This window comes from Schistocerca piceifrons, chromosome 2, assembly GCF_021461385.2.
Source record: "Schistocerca piceifrons isolate TAMUIC-IGC-003096 chromosome 2, iqSchPice1.1, whole genome shotgun sequence".
Lineage (NCBI taxonomy): Eukaryota > Metazoa > Arthropoda > Insecta > Orthoptera > Acrididae > Schistocerca > Schistocerca piceifrons.
Genome location: NC_060139.1, coordinates 749,461,706 through 749,474,881, shown reverse-complemented (window position 1 = coordinate 749,474,881; position 13,176 = coordinate 749,461,706).

Below are 13,176 nucleotides of genomic sequence, written 5' to 3'. Positions count from 1 at the left end.
ACAGTTCAAAACCACAATGGTTTTGGCCTTCATCAGCAGGTATGGTTATGAGAACAGGATCAGTTATTAGGTGGTGGATTGCAGTTCTTGCTGCAGATGTAAGGTTGGTTTCTGCTTGAGGGATTGGGGGAATCATGGTGAGGTAAGGTTGGAGGTTAAGAAATTCTAAAATGTTAGAAGGGAGTGATTTGGAGGTGGATCACTGTCAGATGGGGGACTGAACTGAGTCATGCACAGTTCAGTATTGGTTTTGGGTTGAGTTGATTGGTATGGTTGGTGGCAAAAAAAGTATTTCCAATGCAGGGACCGGGGGAAAAAAATGTCTGTAACGTGTCCACCATGATTGAATTTGGGAGTGGGACAAAGGGTAAGGGTTTTGGTGGTCAGGTCATGTCAGTTTCGGGTTGATTCAGATTCTGGATTCTGTGTGGTGCTTGGAGGCAGTTTCTGAGGGAGCGGTAAATGTTGTAGGTCTGGGAGGTAGGGTTTGTCGGTTATGAGGTGATACGGGGAAAGTGTGGAGGCTCTTGTAGAGATGCTGGATAGTGGTAATCCAAGGTGAGAGTAGGAGGTGAACAGGTTGGAGAGCTTTTTGAGGTGGCATTATGCATGCTGCTGTAGTTCCTGATGGCAAGAGTTTCAGTGTGAGAGATGAGATCAGGAATTTTGGATTGCAGAGCAAAGGAATTACAGCTGGAGAACGGACATTGCAAAGAGATTTTGGCTGATTTACAGTGTTTTGGACAACAAGGTGAGTGAGGGGTATGGACTGATGGAACCTGAATGGATGGAGGTCACTGTGTATGAAGGGGTTGCAGCTGGAGATGTACAGTTTGATGGTCAGGTCATCTGGGGAGATTTCGTGAGCTAGACAACAATGCAGGAGCAGTACTGCTCACGAATTATAACTTGGCAACCCAGTGGGAAGAAGGAGAACAAAGGTATAGCATTTGCTGCAGGAAGAGGTGGGGCGCGGGGAGAGGGGGGATAATGATCTCCACATTCACATACTGTAAGCATCCAATCCAGTTAACACTAACCCATGTTTTGAGCTTCAGTGAGCTTCTTATAACCAGCTTCCTTTTCCTAACTGTAGTAACAGGTAACCCCTTGATGGGCCAGCAAGTGCATCAATACTCAAACAGTTGCAATGGAAATAGTGCAATCAAACACAGGCAGTAACCGCACAACCCTGCAACAAAGCAGATTTTCAAAGGATTATTTTCAAACATTTTCAAACCAATTAAAATATTTTCTGATTATCAATTTTATAAACTAACAATCAAAATTGACATTTCTTATGTTGGTGCCCCTTGACATGTGTCCTTCAATGGAATAGATGTCTGATCAAACAAGAGTAGGTGGTAGTGGTCGCAGGAGGAAATTGCATAGGTTTGGTTGGCAGCAGTATACCACCACAGGATGAGTGGTAAGGATAGTGGGTAAGAGTCCTCATTTCAGGACATGATGAGAGGTAGTTGAAACCCTGGGGGAGAATGTGATTCAGGTGCTCCAATCAAATGGTTCAAATGGCTCTGAGTACTTAGGGACTTAACATCTGAGGTCATCAGTCGCCTAGAACTTAGAACTACTTAAACCTAACTAACCCAAGGACATCACACACATCCATGCCCGAGGCAGGATTCGAACCTGCGACCGTAGCGGTCGCGCAGATCCAGACTGAAGCGCCTAGAACCACTTGGCCACCGCGGCCAGTGGTGCTTCAGTCCTGAGTGGTATTGAGTCAGGAGAGAAGTGCTCCTTTGTGGACAGGCGGTGGGTATGTGGGAAGTGGTAGGTGACTGGAGAGACAAGGCATGGGATATCTGTTTCTGTGCAAGGTTGGGAGGGTAATTTTGGTCTGTGTAGGCCTCAGTAAAGGCGTTGGTATATTTGGCAAGGGACTGCTCATCACTACAGATGCCAAGTTGGCACACACTGGCTGCAGCTGACTTTTGATTTGAGAGAGAGCTGTTCTGTGCCGAAGCAGATGTAAGTAAGTTCCAGCCACTGGGTGCCTCAGTATCATGCAGGCAGTCCACAGACACATGTACATTGTGCACATACTACCTTAGGAGAAATGAAACAATAATATTAGGAAACTTAGATTCACTGCATGATAACAGGAGTAATGCTGATTTGCTGCTACAAAATGCTGGTAGAATGTTTTCCCTTGATTGGTGTTGCTATGGGCAAACAATGTTAAATTTGTGATAACACTGAACAGTAACTGATCACTCAATAATACACTGTCACTTGTCTGCAGTCGTGGCTCCCACTTATTTCATCACTTACAACACAGTTCCTGTAATCTCATGTTAACTGCATCATCAGGCCACTTGGGACAAAGAATTTAAAAACCAACTACTGCTTATGCCACCAAATAGAATTGTACAGAGGCTAACATCTGCAGCTGGTTGATGGGCACAGAAGCAATAAGGTTGCAAAGCATGTGGTAAAAAATAGAGCCATTCTTTTCTCATTGTGATTAGATTTCATTAGCTACAAATTTTACGCCATGTATGGGTGCTCCCATATAACCATTTGGTCTAGTATCAGATTACTTATCAAGATAGCAAAGATGCTTATCAACAACATAGTTTAACCCTCTCATCATGTGCACACATACAGAGGGTAACTGTTCACATCTGTCAAGTGCAAGTAGCGTAAAAGAGGGTGAAGTCGACCAAATTTTATGATTTTTTTATTGATTTTGAGGTTATGTTACAAAGTCAATGGATTAGAAATTTAATATTGTATTACAGTATTCTTTCTTTATCAGGTGCCTTAAAGAAAAACAGAATTGCTGTTTTCAAAGAGTGTAATTTGTTTCTTTAAATGTGATCGAAGTTATCCGCCTAAGTAGGGTAAAGTCAATCACAGATTAAATTTAATAGGAGATAGACTTTAGAATATTATAAAAGTAAAGTCAATCAGCAAAATTTAAAAAAGTGAATAAATATATTATTTTTCTATATTTTATAAGTTTCATTATATTAATTATTTAATTGAAGTAACGGCAGAAAAAGAATATTTGAATGTTTATTTTAATACAGAGAACACTGATACAACTATTATTCATATAGTTAATGTGAAGTTAGCATGTGTTGTCATTAATAAAATGAACAAAAAATGTTAGTTGCTAATACTTTACACAATATACAAACAATGACTGTTAATGTAAATTAAATGAACGTGAAAATTTTTTTATTCAACATCTTTTACATTAGTCTTAGAAATTACAATGAAATGAACACCCTTAGCTGCTTACAGGCAGCACATGTCAACAGGGACAGATGAAAATGTGTGCTCCAACCGGGACTCGAACCCTGGATCTCTTGCTTACATGGTAGACGCTCTATCCATCTGAGCCACCGAGGACACAGAGGATAGTGTGACTGCAGGGATTTATTTCCGGCACCCCTCCCTCGAAACCCACATTCTCAACGTATTGTCCCTCTAACGAGCTGCATGATCACCGATGGTGTCTGTTCTTTCGGACATGTCCGAAATACAGATACCATCTTAGAGAGAGTGTGTGTGTGTGTGTGTGTGTGTGTGTGTGTGTGTGTGTGTGTGTGTGTGTGTGTGTGTGTGTCTATGTATATAAAAACAAAGATGATGTGACGAAAGCGCTGGCAGGTCGATAGACACACAAACAAACACAAACATACACACAAAATTCAAGCTTTCGCAACAAACTGTTGCCTCATCAGGAAAGAGGGAAAGACGAAAGGATGTGGGTTTTAAGGGAGAGGGTAAGGAGTCATTCCAATCCCGGGAGCGGAAAGACTTACATTAGGGGGAAAAAAGGACGGGTATACACTCGCACACACACGCATATCCATCCACACATATACAGACACAAGCAGACATATTTAAAGACAAATAGTTTGGGCAGAGATGTCAGTCGAGGCGGAAGTGCAGAGGCAAAGATGTTGTTGAATGACAGGTGAGGTAGGAGTGGCGGCAACTTGAAATTAGCGGAGATTGAGGCTTGGTGGGTAACGGGAAGAGAGGATATATTGAAGAGCAAGTTCCCATCTCCGGAGTTCGGATAGGTTGGTGTTGGTGGGAAGTATCCAGATAACCCGGACGGTGTAGCACTGTGCCAAGATGTGCTGGCCGTGCACCAAGGCATGTTTAGCCACAGGGTGATCCTCATTACCAACAAACACTGTCTGCCTGTGTCCATTCATGCGAATGGACAGTTTGTTGCTGGTCATTCCCACATAGAAAGCTTCACAGTGTAGGCAGGTCAGTTGGTAAATCACGTGGGTGCTTTCACACGTGGCTCTGCCTTTGATCGTGTACACCTTCCGGGTTACAGGACTGGAGTAGGTGGTGGTGGGAGGGTGCATGGGACAGGTTTTACACCGGGGGCGGTTACAAGGATAGGAGCCAGAGGGTAGGGAAGGTGGTTTGGGGATTTCATAGGGATGAACCAAGAGGTTACGAAGGTTAGGTGGACGGCGGAAAGACACTCTTGGTGGAGTGGGGAGGATTTCATGAAGGATGGATCTCATTTCAGGGCAGGATGTGAGGAAGTCGTATCCCTGCTGGAGAGCCACATTCAGAGTATGGTCCAGTCCCGGAAAGTATCCTGTCACAAGTGGGGCACTGTTGTGGTTCTTCTGTGGGAGGTTCTGGGTTTGAGGGGATGAGGAAGTGGCTCTGGTTATTTGCTTCTGTACCAGGTCGGGAGGGTAGTTACAGGATGCGAAAGCTGTTGTCAGGTTGTTGGTGTAATGGTTCAGGGATTCCGGACTGGAGCAGATTTGTTTGCCACGAAGACCTAGGCTGTAGGGAAGGGACCGTTTGATGTGGAATGGGTGGCAGCTGTCATAATGCAGGTACTGCAGGTACAATGAGGATCATCCTGTGGCTAAACATGCCTTGGTGCACGGCCAGCACATCTTGGCACAGTGCTACACCGTCCAGGTTATCTGGATACTTCCCACCAACACCAACCTATCCGAACTCCGGAGATGGGAACTTGCTCTTCAATATAACCTCTCTTCCCATTACCCACCAGGCCTCAATCTCTGCTAATTTCAAGTTGCCGCCACTCATACCTCACCTGTCATTCAACAACATCTTTGCCTCTGCACTTCCGCCTCAACTGACATCTCTGCCCAAACTCTTTGTCTTTAAATATGTCTGCTTGTGTCTGTATATGTGTGGATGGATATGCGTGTGTGTGCGAGTGTATACCCATCCTTTTTTCCCCCTAAGGTAAGTCTTTCCGCTCCCGGGATTGGAATGACTCCTTACCCTCTCCCTTAAAACCCACATCCTTTCGTCTTTCCCTCTCCTTCCCTCTTTCCTGATGAGGCAACAGTTTGTTGCGAAAGCTTGAATTTTGTGTGTATGTTTGTGTGTCTATCGACCTACCAGCGCTTTCGTTTGGTAAGTCACATAGACACCATCGGTGATCATGCAGCTCGTTAGAGGGACAATACGTTGAGAATGTGGGTTTCGCAGGAAGCGTGCCAGAGATAAATCCCTGCAGTCGCACTATCCTCTGTCCCCTCAGTGGCTCAGATGGATAGAGCGTCTGCCATGTAAGTAGGAGATCCCGGGTTTGAGTCCCAGGTTGGGGCACACATTTTCATCTGTTCTCGTTGACGTGTGTCAACGCCTGTAAGCAGCTAAGGGTGTTCATTTCATTCTAACGAGCTGCATGATCACCAATGGTGTCTGTTCTTTCGGGCATGTCCGAAAGAACAGATATCATCTTAGTATATAATCTTAGAAATTAATTCAACTCTTCCTCGTCTTACGTCCCTAGCTACCAGTTGTAACACTATCACTTGGGTTGACAGTTGTATCAATTGACATGAGGTAGACAAAATATGTTCCCTTAGGAGTGACCTCCTTCTTCAGAAACCTCATCGTGATTTCATTTCCTGTGCCAATGTAAGATTTATTTCAGTCTCTCCTTTTTTGTTTTTAATGTGACCAAAACCAAAATACCAACCTTGTACATATATTTGTTTTGTGGTTCTTGACTTCCCTCCGCATCACTGGAATCTTGACTTTTGCTTCCTTCATCTGTTGCCTCTGAAAACTGTTTATCACCAGGTTCCAACCACAGAGGCCTCCCAATTCTTCCATCTTTTCTGTTTTCGACATCAAAACCTTAGACATCTTTTCCTGGAACAACATTTAATCCCTCTTTTTTTTCGGCTCCTCTTCAGATGATCAGTAAAGATTCCTAATCAGGAAGAGTCTGCAGAGCTTTCCTTTCCCTCATCACCAGGAATTTTACTTAACACCTTGTCTGGATTGAAGGGTACTATACCAGAGCCACGAAATCCAGACTTCACATTTTCTTGAGTTCTGGTATCAACTTCATCAAAGGCTGATTTCAGCATGCGAGGGAACTTGTTCTTTGGCAGTGTCCTTCTGTTCTTCTTCCAAGTGTTCAAAGCTTTCTGCTATCCAGTCTTCAAAGGGAAAAAAAGGCAACATAAAGGGGTTGGCAAATACGTTTTGTGTTTGGCAGAAGTAGCACAAAACTTGTGTAGTTTCCTTCGCAGGATCCTACGTCAATGGACATGTGGCTTCATAAGTTATCACTAGAGACTGGATTATATGCATCATAAAAACATTAAAATATGCATGCAAATGTGCATGAAAAATGCTTAAAATGCATGAAAAGTGTCGAAATATGCAAGATCAAGTAATAAAAAAAAAAAAACATAGTAGTTACTGCGTGCATTATATCTCAAAGTCAAACATGGCATATCAATTACGAGGAAGAACATTGGCCACATGAAAAATCAGTATATTTACAATGCTGATATCATTTTCTGAATACTTTCTGGCAGAGGTTAGGAAGGGGGTCCTTCTGGGGTTATTTTCTAAAAATTTGCAACATGGGGGACGCATACCGTGTTTCAACAATTGCTCCTTCTTTGCTATTGCTGAGAGACATCACACGCAGAGGGGCACACTCAAAAACTCCATAATATTTTATTTAAAAAACATACAACTGTCAATTTTTTTGAACAGGAATAACTTTTAATTAATACTATTGGACCAAAGCAACATTTACAATTTATTTTACATTTTTCTACTATTGTAAACATAAACAACCAAGTACTGTTCCAAATGTTTGGTAGTAAGATTATGTCTTTGATCACTCAAAACATTTTTATAAACAGAAAAGGACCATACTACATCAACTGAGGTAAGTTGGCAGTATTCGAATTTGGGTGCTATGTTAGCACTTATTGTTTCTGGTAAAAGTTCACCTGTCCCATTAATAAAACTTTGGCGTGCAGTGTAGCTGTTTTACTAACGGCGTGGCAGAATTGCAGGACCTAATTCATTTACACTGCGACTGAAGTGGTAACCCCATCGTGATATCAACATGCAACCTCCTGACTGTAGTCGCAGTGTTAATGGATTAGGTCCTGCTGTGCCGTTAGTAAAACAGCTACACTGCACGCCAAAATGCCTGCTAGATTGCCGTTCTCCCATCAGTCGACAGCACATCGAAGGGGCATTTTGCTGCACAGTATAGCTGTTAGTGAGCATTTTAGCACATAGTATAGCTAGCTGTTTTACTAAAAGCATGGCACAGTTGCAGGACCTAATTCATTTACACTGCAGCTAAAAAACTATCAGTCTGGCACAAGGATTCAAAGGCTGGGTTATTGTTTGAGGTGTTTCCAATTTTTTTTTTAAGTTTTCTTGGGAATACTCTGGTGATGAGTTCACTAGAATAATTTTATTCATTAACTGAATAGATTCATTCAACACCAAACCTTGCGTTTCAAGCTTTTTAATACTTGCAGGTATATGAGAAAAATGATTGCTAATCAGAGCAATGTCTTTTTATACTGGAATCATTAAAAGCTTTCTTGCACTGGCAAACTACCAAAGCCTCTGCACTACTGAAGTTGTTTACTATCCCTCTAATGGTGTCAAAATGTTCATTGTAAAAACAACACAGCTTCACCCCACATACCCCAACGAGTTACCTCTGGTTCAGGAGGTAAAGGCACATTATGTAGTGCCCCCAGAATTTTACGAAAGTCTGGAGACACTTGTGTTCCAGCCATTTTGAACACGCATTATTTTAAAGCAGGGTGTAAGGATGAGCATGGGATACTGCACCCATTTATTGTTTGTGCAGGCGAAACTGGAAGGGAGATAATTCATCGGCGCTGGCAAGTGTTCAGCGCGACCTGCCAAGAATAAACACATACGGCCCGGAAGCTCCGTGGCCGGCTGCAAAGAGTAATGTAGCTTTGTATTGTTGAAAAACAAATGGAGTGACTCGAGATAGTGACTGTTTTAGTAGACGTTGAACTGCTGTTGAGAGTACGTGGACTGGACATGGATAGTCAGCCACGATAAAAGCTTATGTATTAATTGTGTTCAAAAATGTGTAATTAACTGATCTTGGATGCCCGGTAATGTGTGGGCTTACGTCATAAAGTTAAGTTGTTTTTTTTGTACAAAGTGGAAATAAATATGTTCTGGTGCATTGAATGATATTCCACGAGTAGTGTATTTTTAAATAAAGAGAGAGAGAGAGAGAGAGAGAGAGAGAGAGAGAGAGAGAGAGAGAGAGAGTGAAAATTTCCCCTTCCTAGCAGTGAAATCTTCCGAGAAGTGTCCAGTGCTAGCAGAAGACATCGGCGCTGCAAGAAAGCAGAACCAGCATTCTTCAACAAGTACGTACACGAAAATGCTTAAGCTGTATAGAGGGAGCTTAACATTACACCGGGCCACCGCACTATCCCTCTAATGGTGTCAAAATGTTCATTGTTAAAACAACACAGCTTCAATCCATGTACCCAGAGTTACCACTGCTTCAGGAGGTTAAGGCACATTTGGTAGTTGTGTAGGTCTTGATGCAAGCAGGAGCCTTTAGGAACACTTTCTTTGTGGATGAAATCAGTTTATTTACATTCACAAATGTGGAATGTTCTTCTTCAGCAAGGCAATGTACTCCATGAGCAAAGCATGTCACATAAGTCAAATTGAGATAAAATACTCGGGAGAGCTTTTCCTGCTTTGACCATGTATCTGAAATAAACACAAACTCCCCTTCATCTTCAGAAGATTCTGGAAATATTTTTCTAATGCTCTCATTCACAAATACGGCCATCGTAGAACGATTTACTTTTTCGAATTCTTTGCAGGCCACTAAAGAGGAAAAAGAAGGCTCTTCTTTTAAAGCATCAATGATTAAATTTGCAATGTAACAGCCACAAGTGCCTGTAGTTTTGTCAACTGAAAGCCAGATAATGCTGTCCATGAGTTCATTGCGTATTTCTTCCAGAACATTTATGTAAATTGTCAGTATGTAACTTTTAAGCAATGTTGATTCATCTGGTATATTTTGATTTAAGCAATATCTCAGCAGGAAGTCTTTGAGGAGAAGGTTTGTAAGTTTGTGAAGAGGAATATTGCTTGCAATGAACACTTCACATAGATCTGTGTTAAACCAAATTTTTTTTAGTTACCTTTGGGCAAATCCCTGTACTGCAACTTGCTGTTGTCATGGTCCTTTCTTCTGCATCACTGTGATAGAAGACTTGTCTTGACATGCTGGTCTATTTGAAACTTTTTTTGCACGAAACGTTTTTCTCAAAAACAATTCTGTTGTGTAAATGTTCCAAAATGGTCAGCTATCCATAAAACGATATTTCTTTTTTAGGGCAGCATGGTGCACAACATGTTCAACTGTGTGCAAGTAAAAAGAAAGCTAAACTGAAACAATGAATGTGGGACTAAAAGCTTACATAGATTAATTAAATTGTTGCCAATGAGTACAGTATGACAGTGGAGGTATTAACCAAGGGCACGGGCATAGGAGCATTGACTCTGTCTGCCTGTTCCTGTTGCTCTTCTGGTATGATTTCACTAGGCAGTGGCCTCTCAGTTAGCAACTGCACACAGTTCTAGGTCACAATCAAAACTAGATGGTACTAGAGACCACCCATGTAAATTTTTAAAATACAGTGAGTCTGAAAAAGAACTCCCTAGCTTAATGTGTCCTAGAATCTGTACAAAGTGACATCCACTGTTCTAGTTTCTGGTGTTTGATTCATCAACTCTCCAACTTTGGTTCCCCTGCAGTTGGCAGGTCTGCTTGATCTTGAGACAGCACCAGTGCTGTTTTATTTTCCTTTGTTCCCTCATTTCAGTCCAGGCATAGCATGGCATGTGTGCAGTGGAGAGCAACTCAACAACAATGTGTACTCTGCTACGGAAAGCGCAGTGTGTTATTTGGCTTGTGAAAACTGAGTCAGTTATAACAGCGCAACATAATTTTAGATGTCAGTATGGTGGTGAACCACCTACAGCGAAAACTATCCATCATTGGCTTAAGTCTTTCAAGGAAACCAGTAGTGTTTTAAAAGAAAAATCACCAGGTAGACCAATAACTTCTGAAGATGTTGAACAGATCTGTGGTTTCGTGTGTTTGGAGCCCGAAGAAGTCATTGGCCAGACCTAGTCACTCAATTGAAGTTTAGGCATGCACAACTACTCGCCAGTTGCGTTGCACACATTCATAGTTCTTCTGAGCATCCGAATTGCCGTCTCCTTTTCCCATCCATGGCGGTTCATATCCCACATTAGAGGCCCAGGTCAGGGCTTAAGATTGTGGTTCGCATCCAATCTCTTCTGTCTGAAGATCTCAAGCCCTGACCTGGGCCTCCGATGTGGGATATGAACCGCCATGGATGGGAAAAGAAGACGGCAATTTGGATGCTCTGAAGAACTATGAATGTGTCCTATGTAACTGGCGAGTAGTTGTGCATGCCTACCTTCAATTGAGGGACCTTGGCCTCCAACGGGACGCTGGTCACTGAACTCATCCTAAAAGCTCCTGTTGCCAGTCGAACGCCACAGTGGTGCACTGGTTCGAGTAAATGCAACGCTGCGGGCACCGCCGAACCACAAACCAGACTCCCATAGTCAAGGCGGGATTGAACAAGGGCTCTGCTGAGCTGCAGCAGCTTAGAGAAATCTGCACTCCAATTGGTGTTGCTCAGGCAGCAGAGGGCATTGAGTTACTGCCAGCACTTCCGCTTCAGCTGACGAAGATGAGGAAGCCATGTCAATCGGGCGTCTAAGACCAGTCCCAAGAATAGATATGTCTCCACTTCAGTGAGTGGTACGTAATTAAGGTAAAGTTCTGGTTCCAGATGAATGGTACAACGCCGACAGAAGGGCATGACACAACTTCGTGCCTGAAAACTCGAAGCTGTGGGCTAGAGCCCATGACAGCACCTTGTGGATGGCTCCCTGTAGGCACCGCTTGGCAACAGGAGCACTGGAGGAGCGGTATAAAATACAGAAGTCATCTGCATAGAGAGAAGGTGAGATGGACGGCCCGACAGCTGCTGCTAGGCCGTTAATGGCCAATAGAAATAGAGATACACTCAATACAGAACCCTGTGGGACCCCACCCTCCTGAATATAGGGGGAACTATGGGAGGCAACAACTTAAGACATGGAAAGTACGGAGTGACAGGAATTTTTGAATAAAAATCGGGAGCGGGACCTGGAGACCCCACTTGTATAATGTGGCAAGGATATGATCTCGCCTGGTCCTGTCATAAGCTTTTCGTAAATCAAAAAAGACGGCAACCCAGTGTTGGCGTCTGAGAAGGCTGGTTGGATGGCACACTCGAGGGAAACTAGATTATCAGTGGTAGAGTGACCCTGGTGGAAACCGCCCTGGCATGGAGCCAGTGGACCACGTGACTCCAGGACCCAACACAACTGCTGACACATCATAAGTTTCGACTTTGGTGAGGCTGGTGGTCCAACAGATATCCACATCAACTGGGTTTGAACACTGGAATGACGGTGCTCTCCCGCCACTGTGACGGAAAGACACTACTGCACCAGATCAAGTTGAAGATGATGATGATGATGATGATGATGATGATATGCCGCTTGTAGTCGGACAAGAGATGTTTGATCATCTGACTGTGGATCCAATCTGGCCCAGGAGCTGTGTCAGGGCAATGTGCAAGGACGCTGAGGAGCTCCCACTTTGTAAATGTAACATTATACAGTTAACTGTGATGTTCAGTGAACGAGAGGGCTTTCCTTCCCACCCGCCGTTTCAGGGTGCGAAATGCTGGGGGATAATTCTCTGATGCAGAGGCTCGAGCAAAGTGCTTGGCAATTGTGTTTGCTTCAGTAGATAACGTGCCACTGATGTTAATGCCACTAACACCTGTCGGGGTCTGGTACCCACAAACACATCTGATCTTCATCCAGACTTGGGAAGGTGATGTATGGCACCCAATGGCCGAGACGTACCTCTCCCAACATGCCTGTTTCCATCTTTTTATAAGCTGGTGAATGCGGGCACAGTGCCATCTAAAAACTATTAGGTGCTCTAATGCAGGGTGCCGCTTATGTCGCTGTAGAGCTCGTCGATGTTCTTTAATGCCCTCAGCGATTTCTGGTGACCACCAAGGTACTGACTTCCACCGCGGGCACTGTAAAGAACAAGGGATCGTGTTTTCTGCTGCAGAAACAATCGTTCTAGTCACCTGCTCAGCTATCACATGGCACCATGTGGGTGTGATTCATTGGTAACCGCAGAGGTGAAAGTTCCCCAGTCCACCTTGTTTAAAGTCCATCTTGGTAGACGTCTGGGGGAATGGCACTGGGGGACTGACAGGAAGATGGGCAAGTGGTCACTACCACACAAGTCATCATGGGCTTTCCAGTTGACAGATGGGAGAAGTCCTGGGCTGTAGAGGGATAAATCAATGGCTGAGTATGTGCCATGAGCCACACTGAAATGTGTGAGGGCCCCAGTATTTAAGAGGCACAGGTTGAGTTGAGACAGGAAAGTTTCGACATCTCTGCCTTGGCCAGTGAGCACAGCGCCACCCCACAAGGGGTTATTGGCGTTAAAATCTCCCAAAAGTAAAAAAGGTTTAGGGAGTTAATGAATCAGTGCCGCCAATGCGTTCAGGGATACTGCACCATCTGGAGGAATATATGCATTGGATTGGGGTTGATTTGGGGGAAGAGACCAAACTGCGAGGTCATCGGATTAGGGAAGGAAGTCGGCCGTGCCCTTTCAAAGGAACCATCCCGGCATTTGCCTGAAGCAATTTAGAGAAATCATGGAAAACCTAAATCAGGATGGCCAGACGCGGTATTGAACTGTCGTCCTCC